This window comes from Lissotriton helveticus, chromosome 8 (assembly GCF_964261635.1).
Source record: "Lissotriton helveticus chromosome 8, aLisHel1.1, whole genome shotgun sequence".
Taxonomy (NCBI): Eukaryota; Metazoa; Chordata; class Amphibia; order Caudata; family Salamandridae; genus Lissotriton; species Lissotriton helveticus.
In genome coordinates, this window is record NC_136069.1 from 210,059,183 (window position 1) to 210,071,919 (window position 12,737).

The 12,737-nt window shown below is 46.7% G+C and overlaps 1 protein-coding gene across 2 annotated transcripts in view; it reads left to right on the forward strand.

Annotated features, from left to right (window-relative positions):
- The first annotated feature begins 1,840 nt into the window (after positions 1–1,840).
- Positions 1,841–12,737, forward strand: part of CRYZL1 (crystallin zeta like 1) — a 269,330-nt gene continuing 258,433 nt past the window's right edge. The window contains exon 1 of one of the 2 annotated variants that reach the window (XM_078656942.1): positions 1,841–2,082. The gene's annotated coding sequence lies outside the window, so the exon portion shown is untranslated. The remainder of the gene's footprint in view (positions 2,083–12,737) is intronic. The other variant, XM_078656941.1, reaches the window with a different exon arrangement.

Genomic DNA, 12,737 nt, shown 5'->3' on the forward strand with positions numbered 1-12,737 from the left:
CGAAGGTGGTGATCAGCCGGTCTTTGGTGACTTTGCTCCAGCAGCGGCGAGGTAGCTGTTGGGTGCGGTGGTGCGTGGTTCGTTTCTTGAAGGTGAAATGAATGCAGCGGTGGTCAGTCCAGTGGAGTTCGGTGGTGTGATCGAAGGCAACGTGGGTGCTTGTGGAGAAGACGGGTTCTAGCGTGTGGCCGGCGGCGTGGGAGGGTGCGGTGACGAGTTGCTTGAGGCCGAGGTTGGCGAGGTTGTCGATCAGGGTGGCGGAGTTGGCGTTGTTGTTGTTCTCGAGGTGGAAGTTCAGGTCCCCGAGGAGGATTTAGTCCGTGGAGGCGAGTGCGTGGGTGCTGTCGAGGTCGGCGATGGAGTCGCTGAACTGTGCCCGGGGTCCGGGGGGGCTGTAAATGAGTGTTCCTCTGAGGGTGGTGTTGGGGTTGGTGTGGCTCCAGAAGTGCAGGTGTGCTGTGGTGTTGAGGGTGTCGTCTGCGTGCGTGGCGGCCTTGAGGGTGGACCTGTGGACGATGGCTATTCCTCCTCCGATTCCGTTGGCGCGATCCCGGCTGGTGATCTTGTAGCCGTCCGGGGTGGCTATGGCGATGTCGGGCGCCGAGGAGTCGTTACACCAGGTCTCGGTCAGGAAGGCCACGTCTGGGGCGGAGATGTCGAGCAGATCCCAGAGCTCGATGGCATGTTTGCTTGCGGAGCGGGTGTTGAGGAGTATGCAGCCGAGGTGGTCGGGTCCAGTCCTTGGAGGGTTGGTGGTTCTGTCGCAGGTGAAGCTGCAGGTGCGGCAGGAGATGGGTCCGTGGGTCAGTTTCGGGGTGGCCTGGAAGCATGTGTGGTTTTGGCCGACGTTGAGTGCGTGGAGGCTGCTGGCATCGTAGTGGAGTCTGGTGTCGTGTCGTTCGCGGGGTCCAGGGGTTCTGGCGCTGGGCGCGGTCCAGGCGCGGACGAGCGCTGACGGGCTTGACTTAGGCACGCCTTTGGCGCGCCCGCTGCGCTGCCGCCACTTTAAGGGGAGCTGGGAGGGAGGAGCAGCTGGGAGCCGGGAGGCAGGGGAAAGCGAATGGGGGCGGGGCCGCAGTGGCCGGAAAAGTGAGCATTGGGTGGGTACGGGGGAGGGGGAAACAGCGCCCAGGAATGGGCAGCAGAGAAGCCAGCAGAGAGACCAGTAATGCAGGGCAAAAGCGGTGGTGGAGCTGCAGCGGGGGGGAGGAGGGGGAGGGGAGCGACCTACCTGGAACATGTCTCTCAATAGCCCTGCTGTATAGCTGTGTCTGTTTGAAGAGCTGTAACACCAGCAGCAACTGTGTGGGGCTCCAATACCTATTTTATGTGCAAATTATTTAATTGTGGGTCACTGAGGTGTTGAGCCTTAATATAATTTCCTGACTTGACAAACAGAAGGATTTTAGGGGGGGCTCGCTCAACACTTCAATGACCTCAATTAAATAAAAAACAAAACAAAGAAACCAAAGAGGCATTGGAGCCTGGGCAGTGTATGTATAACAGGTAAACGCGCTTCGAAGAGACTTTTGCACGTGGGCGGCATGTCTTCAGAGAAACCTGTTCTGCTGTTCAATCTCTAGTTCCACTTCTGGGGGCACCTTGTCCATTGCAACTCCCACTTGAAAATCTGGGGGAGATAAATCCCCCCCCCCGCCCTTATCCTCCAGGTTTCTACGCCTATGGAAACGGGGTGAAATCCAAACAGAACAATACTGTAGTATCCATGGCTAAGTTGCAGTAATATAGGGAGGTGTCACCTCTCCATTGAAAGGAATAGTTTGCCATTCCAAAATGGCTGCTTTATTTGCAGACAGCTGAAGGAGTGCTTCCTATTCGAGTCCGTCTTCCACTCTCATACAAGAATGAGCGTTTATAGTATTATCTCAAGACAGCTTCATATATTGTATTTTGGACCACGAATTCTTTTATTTTTCGTTTTGTTGGTTGCACCTTTGTGACCGGGTTGTCTATGTTTATTTGGATCTTTTTTTCCGTGAGAAGACCCGCTCTCACTGTCTCTGGACCCCGGTTGACAGAACAGGAAGGGCTTGCAACTCATCCCAGGAGAGCGAAGCATAGGTAGGAGGTGCTGATAAATAACCCAAATTTGTGTGCCGTAGGAGGGAGCGGGAAAGGCGCGGAGGACACGTTCGCTCCCGGCTCTAGGCACTGTTTTAATAGCCACCATTCTTTCCTCTCGGTGCTGACTCAATGAGCTGACAATCTTCCTACTCCACTAATAAAAACTTTCCCTTATTCTGGGTTTGCTTCGAAAACACCTAGCAAAGCCACTCTAGACTAGACTGAATGAAGTGTGAACACGGACCAGTTTGAGATTTCATGCTCGCACTTGTTACAAATAGACGCATGGATTGCATGCTGCGCATGGCTCGAGTGTGGGACTCGCAGACACTCAACTGAAGAGCATATGAGGGCCGTTGGGCATGTCCTGCTTAACCACTTACCAAATCGGTGTTACATGGACATTGTTACGTCTCCCAATGTCATGTGCGACTCCTTTAGCGACTTCTGGTTTTTTAACCAACAGCAGCTTTCAGAATGAAACTTGTATTGTAACGTTTCCCATTTTAAGTAGGGACCTACAAATGAAAGCATATTACTAGTTCTTAGTTAAACAGGCATTTGGTTTCGCCTATGTATGAGCTATTGTCTTTGCCAATGTGGTTTACCCATGTTGTACACCAGCATGGCCAAAAGTTAGTGGTGTAGAGGAGAGTGGTGTGGAGTTGGAGCGGCATTGAGTGTCTTGTATTGGGGTGGTGTAGAGTGGAGTAAACTGGTGTAGAGTTCATTGGCGTGGAGTGTTGCAGAGTATAATGGTGTAGAGTGCAGCAACATAGAATTCAGCACCGTACAATGCAATGTCGTAGAGTGTAGTGATGCAGAGAGGAGTGGTGCAGAGCAAAGTGGCGTAGAGTCTAGTTGTAATGATTACAGTGGCATAAAGTGAAATGGTGCAGAGCAGAGTGGTGTAAAGTAGAGTCGCATGGAGTGCAGTGACTTAGAGTGGTGTAGAGTAAAGTGACATAAAGTGCAGTGGTCTTAAGTGGTGCGGAGTAGAGTGTCGTAGAGTGCCGTGGAGTGGAATGGTGCAGGGTAGAGTGCAGTGGTGCAGAGTAGATTTGGGTGGTTTATAGTGGATTGGCATAGAATACAGGGGCATAGAGTGGAGTGGTACAGAGTAGAGTGCAGTGGCGTACAGTGCAATGTTGCAGAGTGGCATAGAGTGAATTGACATAGAGTGGAGTTGTGCAGAGTAAAGTGGAGTGCTCTAGACTGGGGTGGTGTTGAGTAGAGTGGTGTAGAGTTCATTGGCATAGAGTAGAGTGGTGAAGAGTAGAGTAGAGAGGCATAGAGTGAAGTGGTGTAGAATGGAGTGAACTTGGTGTGGTAGCATACTGCCAGTACAGACAACACATTTTCAATTGAAGTGACCATTACATTTGCACATACAAGCAGTTTTACTATACAACTATACAGTGCACAAATGATAATGTGTGGAAATGGCATCACTTACTGTATTGATTTGTTTTGATCATATTAAAGTATGTGTTTTCAACACACTTTAGAATTTAAAAATGTGCTTCATTTGTGCTATGCTAATTCTGATATATTCTGAAATATTTTAACACTTCATTTAAATGTTATTGTGTGCTAGGAAAAAAAAAACTTTTCTCTGCCCACTGTATCCAGAAGATTGTAACATAAGTTCTCTAACTTTGAAGTTGGAGACAAGAAAAGTAAACGAAAAGTTCCCTTGGGAAGACAGAGCCTGACATTTGACCTTTGTCTTTGAATGCACAGCAAATGTGACAAGATAAGAACAAGATTTATAGGCCGGTTTACAGAAAGGAGCACTCATGGGAGAATACAAGGAGAGACAGTGTGAAAAGTGTTTGCTCCTTAGAAGGGACAATCTGAATCTGGACAGCCTAAAACAAAGCCAGCTAATAGAAAGCCAGAAAATGTGAGTTACAAACCACAAAGTCAATGGTAAGCAACGGAAGAAATGCTTTCCCAGGGAAGGTATCTGAATGTACCCAAGATGTCTTTAGCAACTGTCAGCTAGGCTTCCTCCTAAAAACAGGGGTGGCTGAAGATGTCACACGTGATATGGAGCACAAGTTCAGCTGTGCCAGCTACACCCTTGTTTACTCAGTTGATTTTTTCCATATTCTACTCAAATCAGATTTTATAAAGCGCCAACAACTGAACAGCTTCTAGGCGCTGCTGAGGTTTCTAGATCGCCCCTATGTTATCAGTTTGCCATGTTTCCAATTCTAAGCACTCCATTTACACATTATTTTTTTTATCAGGTGCTTTAGTCGTTTTTGTTCCATTCAAGCATCAAGACCTCAACTGACAGAATGCACTGATTTGTTAAATGATTCTCTATTCTTTTTGCCAGTTTATGTGTCAGTGCTTTGAAGCCTTTTAGGTAACCGTTCTCTTTATGACTAACTAAAATACTGAATGAACATCACTTCCAAGTGGCGTAGAGGAAAAGAACACAAGGAAAATCATAACAGCTGTTGTGAGTAAAGGAACACAAGGACAGTGTTAAGGCAAACTAGAATTCCATGTAATGAAGGTTACCCATAAATCATCTGTGTAGTGTCACCTTGTCCCTATTTCTCATTGCAGTCTTGAGAAAATAAAGACGTGATATCTTTTTCACATGTGATGTCTGTGTGCTATGTCCATCGAGCTTGCATTGAGACAGAATCTTGCTTAGACGTTTTGGCATGTGACAAGCAGCAGGAAAAATCTCTCTAATTAGAGGTTAATGACCAAGGTTCTTGACAAATGTGGAATGTTGTTGAGCCCTTTGATGGGTATAAGGAGGTCCAGTTGGGTCCTGAAGCAGGTCTGTGATGGCAGGATGTTGTTCTTTGCTCGGGCAATACAGGTATGTTTCGTGTGCCTTTTACTGAGTTGTCCATGGGAGATGGTGTGGTATTGGTAGACACAGTGGATAATTGTGATTTTGATCCTTAAACTGGTATTTTCAAATATTTCATTAGTTTCTGATGTTCTTCCAAATTATTCTTTGTAAATGTATGCATTACATGCATTACTTTGCTCTGGAAGAGCAAGGCATGTATTTCTCAGTGCTGCAGTTTAAGTTTAATCTCTTACACTTTATTTTAATTGTCACTGAAAGTGCATGGGTTTTCCCCATGCCTTTCTTTCAACATCCCCTTCATAACAGGATCTTGAAGTATTTCCTAGATCTCCATCTGTTTTTCTTGTTACTTCCCCTGTTATATGGTTCTCGCAAAAATTTTTAGCATTGTATATTAGGACAACAGGACCTCACCTAACCCTTCTGGGGTGGCTGGGGATTTTGGCAACCTTGAACACAACACCCTCATCCCAAAGGAAATTGTGGAAACAGATCTTACCCTTATCGTCGCTTACTCATGCATGTCCTTGGTGAAACACAGGAAAGATACATAGATCATTTTCAATACCTTCATTGAAACAATCGTAGTCTTGCGTAGAAAGAATGTGCAGCAATTATTTGGCAGATAAAACAAATCAAAGTAACCAGCATTATGAACATGGCAAAAAGAATAAACAGTCTAACCATGACAGTCTTATTTCTATATATCTGTATTCTTACCTAATGCTTCCCCTATTCTGGAAGCATAGTGAGTGTACCATCTGCCTGATCTCTTAGGTTAGACTGGGACCCATACCTGAATGACTTGGTTTAGGGTTGGGTTGGCAATCGCTCTCTGCAGGATCAGCATGGAAGATCGCAATTGGCAGAGCTGGAGGCGTACCAGGACAGTTGTGACTGGAGTGCCCCCTCTGACCCGCAAAGGGACAGTGCACTGTTTATATAATGAAACCACTGTGTTAGAGATACATCTCTGATGTGTCTAGATTTTAGAAGCTGTTTCCGGGTGGGAACTGTATGTATCTTAGGGCCCCAAAACTACCACCAATGCCAGAGAATTATGTTTAAACTGGTAAACAAATATCACTGATCTGTAACAAATTGACTAGGCCACAGTCAACACTTTGTGAGTAGAAGGTTAAGACCCATCTATGTCTGAGCAATGTTGACAGAGGAACCTATAAACAGCTCTGGAGCTTTGGGTAGGACTGTACTCCTAGGAACCCAAAGCTACCACCTTTGTCGGAGAAAAATGTTTACACTGGTGAGAAAAAAGCCACTAATTTGTCAAAGGACAGTATAGGCCTCGATCCACACTATGGGCCATATGTAGGTAATCTCTATTTACCGATTCTTAAATACCGAATTTTACCGATTCGGTATTTAAGAATCGGTAAATAGTATGTAGGTAAAAAATCAGTACATTTTACCGATTTGGTAATATTCGGTATTACCGAATCGGTATTTCCCATTCATTCCTATAGGCCCTGGAGGCCCATAGGAATGAATGGGAAGCCATTCACTATTACCGATTCGGCCGAATCGGTAATAGGGGGAACATATTCAAGGGTGGGAGGGTGTCACATTGACACCCTGTTGCACCCCTGAATCGTGCATGTGGGCACATGTGGCGCACATACATGCCCTAAGGGTATGTATGTCTGCCACATGGCACTGCGAAAAAAGAAAACAATTGCTTTTTCAAAGGTATTCGGTATTTACCACCAACTTATAGATGGTGGTAAATAACAAATCCTTAAGGCTAAAATGCACTCACTTGAGTGCTACCTACATAGGCTTTAAGGAATTGGTAATTTACCCATTCTTTAAAATAAGGAATCAGTATTTTACCGTTTCCTTAAAATAACGAATCGGTAAATTACCGATTCCTTATTTGCAGCCTCCTACATCTCAAATCCCTAAATACCGGTCGGTAACGGTGAAATTTACCGAATTTCACCGTTACCGACCGGTATTACCCCACCTACATATGGCCCAAAGTGGGTAGAAAGCTAGGCCCATCCCTGTCCGAGCAGTGTGGGCTGACTTACATCCTATAAGTAACCCAGTCCTAGGAGAGCATTTCAAGCGCTCTGGCAAAAACAAGTAAACCTTGGTTTTCGATATAACTCTGGAAAGACAGACACATGGGGTGGTAACAAGTATCCCAGAGCTGTTGACTCATTGTGCAAAAGTGGAGTTAAGAAACTCACAACCACCTCACCCTGGATCGCCATCAAGAAAGCCCAAAAAAAACAAAAACGAAAACCTTCTCTTTTAAAGATAATATCCATGGATCATTTAACGAGCTATCCGTTATACCGAAAGTAAGCTCCTGTTGTAGATACAGTATAGCTCAAAGACTAGAACTTGTACTCCAGAAGAGTGGTCACCATTAACAGATAGTGTTAAATCCAGTCTAAATATTACTGTTGAATGTCAGAGGGTTCCTTAGCCTCAGTGAGTTCGGAGGCGGGCAGCCAGAATGACGCAATTCTGAATCCATGGCATTTCCCACATAATTCAGGATTTGCCACATAATCCCTCATCTGTGTCACAAATAATAATGTTTTTAGCTCAGATGGATCAAATGTTAATAAAAACTCAGTGGCGTGTTGCCGCACAGTGGAAGGTCGTTCACAAAGCTTGACTTGTCTCCTTTTAGTAGCTTAGAGGCATATGTGAAACTGATTCTAGTGATTTAAAACATTTACCCGGACACTGCTAAAATGTGTATAATGACAAAATAAATAAATAATAATATTACAAAATGTCCTGCATTAGACCACAACATTTCCCATTTCTGGCCGATAATTTAATCAACTCAGCCGTATAATTTTGTACACCTCGGCAGCATAATTCCATTGACCCTGGTGAAGAGCAAAGGTTTCATGTGGTACATGGTCTAATCAGCCAAACCTAACACATTTCTGCATTCACTAGCATTTACAATCAGAATGGATGCCTCACTGTGTAATATGTTTAATGATGTGAACATCCTGGAAATCTTTTCCTGTTAATGATTTTAACAAGATATACCGTGTCCCAATATTGGAAGCGGAGGAGTCGCTTTTAAATCAGGGCGTTAGGGGCCTGGTTTACAAAATTCCTTTACAAAGTTACAGTACTAGAGGTCATGGCTGACCAGCCAAGGTGCCAGATTTACCGTAGTGAAACTCTGAAAGGACAATGAATATTATCCCCATAAACCTGACAATAAGTTAAAAAAAATCCTTGCTAGTGCTGCGGGTAAAGAAGCTGCCCTCAGACTTTGTTCGGAGTGTGCTGTCAGCAGGATCAGATTGAATGCTGGGGACTGTGTAAGTAAAATCTTTATTGCATGATTAATTAAAATCTTTGCAAAATAGTACGTTTAAATTAGGTCACATGTACCAATACATTTGTTAAAAGAACCTCAATGTACATTACAATAAGAGCAGTCCATTATACATCACAAGTTTTATCGAACAGTTGGCTAGGGTAAAAGCAGATATAAAACTCCTGATTTAACTGTTATAATTATTGTTTGTGTCTGTAGTGCAGTGCCCTGCATTGTGCTCCCGTGGTTTTTGATTGCGATTTCCAGTTAGAACCGCAGTTTGAGAGTTGCGGCTTCTACCTTTTAAAACCAGATCTCTGCGTGGTGGCAGTAGTGTCTGGGCCATGAGTTGTCCCTGACCCAGCTAGATGGTGAGAGGAGAAGAGGAAACACGTGAAGGCACCCGACAAAGGCAAGTTTGCGAAAAGGAAGTGCAGCTGTTGAGACAGGGAGGTGAGTGACTTAGACACAGCCCCTTTGGTGAAAATAAAGAGCGATCAGCTGGTGAGGAAACCCTCACTGCCACCGAAGGACAAGTAATGAATGACCTGTAGCGATGGGTGGCAACTGCAGGGTTGAGGTGGAGCAATGTATTTAGAAAAGGCACCTAGGTTGGAAGAAGGGAGCTGAGACCGAGAACTTGAGTTCTGGGGCTAGAAGAAGAAAGATATCTAAAACCTACATCAGAAGTAGGAAAGCAGTTTTCACTGAGAGGCCTGGTAAAGGAGCACCATTTTGTTGAAGGTCGGCCCCAGTATGTATCCAAAGTTGGGCGGCAGGGAAAACATCATACATACATTCCCCAAGGACAGACACAATCGACGCCACCTCTTATACTAACCGCCCCTCTAACATGATCCCCTTTACTCCCACTCACATCCCCCCTATCCCTCTCCTCCCTGACATAACAACCCCCACCCGCAACACGCCACCTGAACACACCACCGCTCGGACTTTATCCACCCCCCCCTCCCATCCCCCCCACGACAGAGGCCTCTCCCTCCCCAGCCCCCTCCCCACTCTCACCCACGACATTCTCACACCTGTCAGAACAACTCTCACCCACAACACACCACCATCTGATAACATCACCACTCGGAGTCTATCCACCCCCCCTCTCATACCCCCCACGGTGGACACCTTTCCCCCCCCAGCTCCCTCCCCACTCCCACCCACGACACTCACACCCTCCCAACAACACACACAGAACATACCACCTCCCCTACCTTAGCATCCCCCTCTCTCCCACCACCTATTCTTAGCCCTCACTACCCTCCGGTCTCCCCCACTGTCCTCAGCCTTCATTCACTCTTCCACTCACCGGCACCGGCTCCCACTGATGGCACCACCTATGCCTCCCATCCACCGCCTTCACCGCCTACTTCACCCACACCCCCCGCCCACAAACACGCCCACTCTTTGAATGCCATCCCACCCATTTGCTCCGCAAATGGGTGGGATGGCATGTAAGCCGATTCCCTGCCCGCTTTCCAGCTCACTACACAACCATTCACCAAGGGCTCTCACCACTAACGCCAGCCCCAATGCACCCCCTGACCTGACTTTACCCACCCTCCAACAAGTTAAAGAGGATATTCAACAAATCAAAAAAGATGTCCACGCAATCAAAGACCTTCTCTCATCACAGCCTAGTCTACCTCCCATCATCCCTCTACCCTACAATCGACGCACCCGCCCTACATACCCTCGCCTCCAACGACATACGCGCTGGCCGACTATCCCCGTTCGCAACAACTCCCACCGCCCCCGCCGTGTCCTCAACCCATTGTCGGACCACGACCTATGCTCTCTCCTACACTCTTATGGCCCAGGTCCGGAAAAACACATATCCAGCACACACATCCCCATACCCACAATTCTTACAAACCCTCTGAGGCTCCCAACACTCAACAACAGAGGTTCCGTCCCTAACAACCTCAGAAAAGTTCCCCTCACTATAGAAAGCTCGACCACCCTTCTCTCTCCCAAACTCAAATGCATCCTACTCAACTGCAGATCGGCCCAGAGACACGCCTCCGACATCGCTGATCTCGTCGCAGCTAGGGATCTGGACCTGGCCATTCTAACAGAAACTTGGCTCACTGAAGCCTCTACCCCGATTATGGACATACTAGTCCCCCCCAACTATCACATCATTAGGCTAGACAGGTCTTCAGACAAGACGGGCGGGGGAATTGCATGCATTTTTAGAAGTAACCTCTCCGTTACTAAAGCCACCTCCCCCTCCCTCTCCTCCTGTGAACTCCTCTGCCTCGACATCACCAGCGAGGGCAAACAAGTTTGTGCTTTACATCTCATCTATCACCCGCCTGGTGACAATCTCCTATTCACCCAACAACTCATGGACATGATCACTTCCAATGCCGGTCGGCAGACCACCCAAGTCTACCTCGGTGACTTCAATCTCCACTGGAATGATCAGAAAGACACAGTGGTGAACAGTCTCAAAACTTTCCTTAATGCGCTTGACCTCACCCAAATATGCGATAGACCAACACACGACAAAGGCGCGATACTTGATCTCATCATTGCCAAAGAGTATTCTACACAACTGGAGGCGATTCTACCCTGCGACTGGTCAGATCACCACATTATCACCTTCTTTATCAATGAAAAAGTTAAACCTAACCCGGCTCAACCAATCAAATCCAAAACATGGAAAAGAGACATGAAGAATCTCAACCCCTCTACTCTGCCTCTCCATATCGGCAATCTCCTCCTTCCCCCTTCAGGTGCCTCGGATGTTCAATCACTGACTGACCACTACCTTGAATCCATGAATACATTAGTCAATGAAGTCGCCCCACTGCAACTGAAGAGAGTCTCCACCAAAACTTCTAACCCCTGGTATGACGACAGACTCAATGACGACAGGCGTTCGATGCGAATGGCAGAGCGCACCTGGAGAGCGGACCCTTCAGCACTGCACCTCAAAAGGCTTAAAAACAAGAGAAATGCCTACTTCAGGAAAATAAAGCGCACAAAGTTGGACTTCTTCAGCCGCCAGTTGGACCAAGCAAAAAACAGGCCAAGAAAACTGTTTGAACTAATCAAGACCCAAACAAAGGCACAACCTTTACAATCAAATAGCACAACAAGTGACTCCCCACACTGTGAAGACTTCTCTGCTTTCTTTAAGCTAAAGACCGACAACATAAGAAATGACCTCATCATGGATGTAAGCCGATTCCCCAACCACACCAGAATGGCTAACAGTCAACCCAAAAACATGGCATCTTGGCTGTACTTCGATACCTACTCGGAAGAAACAATACACAATCTGCTCTACACCTTGAAGCCCTCTAATCACCTCACAGACCCTCTACCCGCTAATGCTGTAAAAGACTTCATCCCTTTGCTCCTCCCTCTCTGGACCAAAATCATCAACTGCTCCCTTCAACAAGGTCTCATTCCAGACTCCCTCAAGGTGGGGCAAGTCACGCCTATACTCAAGAAACCTACAGCTGATCCGTCTGACCTAAACAATTACCGGCCCATCACCAATATCCCCACTCTGGCCAAACTGCTGGAGAAATGTGTCCAACTCCAACTAACAAGACACATTGACCAATTTGACCTCCTTAACTCTCATCAATCAGGCTTCCGAGCGAAACATAGCACGGAAACAGCTATGACACACATAATTGATGACGCCCTCCAAATTCTTGATCGCAATGAGTCCTGCCTCCTCATCCTTCTTGACCTCTCGTCAGCATTTGACACGGTCAAACATGAGAACTTGCTGGAGCTGCTAAGCACTAGAATGGGACTATCGGGAACGGTTCTCAAATGGTTTTCGTCCTTCCTTCACAACCGGTCTCAGAAGTTCAAGATCGACAATGTGCTATCTTCACCTGTGCCTGCAGATCTAGGGGTTCCACAAGGATCCTCCCTCTCCCCCACATTGTTCAACCTCGTCATGGAACCGCTCGCCACCTTGCTCCAAGCGTCTAATGTCCAATTTCATATGTACGCCGACGACACACAACTATACCTAAAGCTTCAATCCCCGGAAGATATCAAACTTCTGAATTCCACGCTTATTAACACTCAATCCTGGCTAGCCGATAATCACCTCAAACTAAATGCTCTGAAAACTGAGTTCCTTCTCATCTCACCCCCGGCGAAAATTTCAACCACCCAAACATGGCTCAACAACCTAACAGCACTCAATGTCCAACCCACCGTCGTGGACTCAGCGAAATCCCTAGGCATCACACTGGATGCCAAGCTCAACATGCAGCAGCACGTCAGCAAAGCCACAAAATCAGCTAATTTCCAAATCAACACACTGAGGAAAATTAAACCCTTCCTCCCTGCTGAAGACTTCCAAACTGCTGTACAAGCGTTAGTCATCCCTCGAATAGACTACGGAATTGTGGCCCTCAGCGGACTCCCTCTATCCACAACAGCACCCTTAAGAGCCTCCCTGAACGCTGCCGCAAGACTCATTACTGGCTCAAGAAA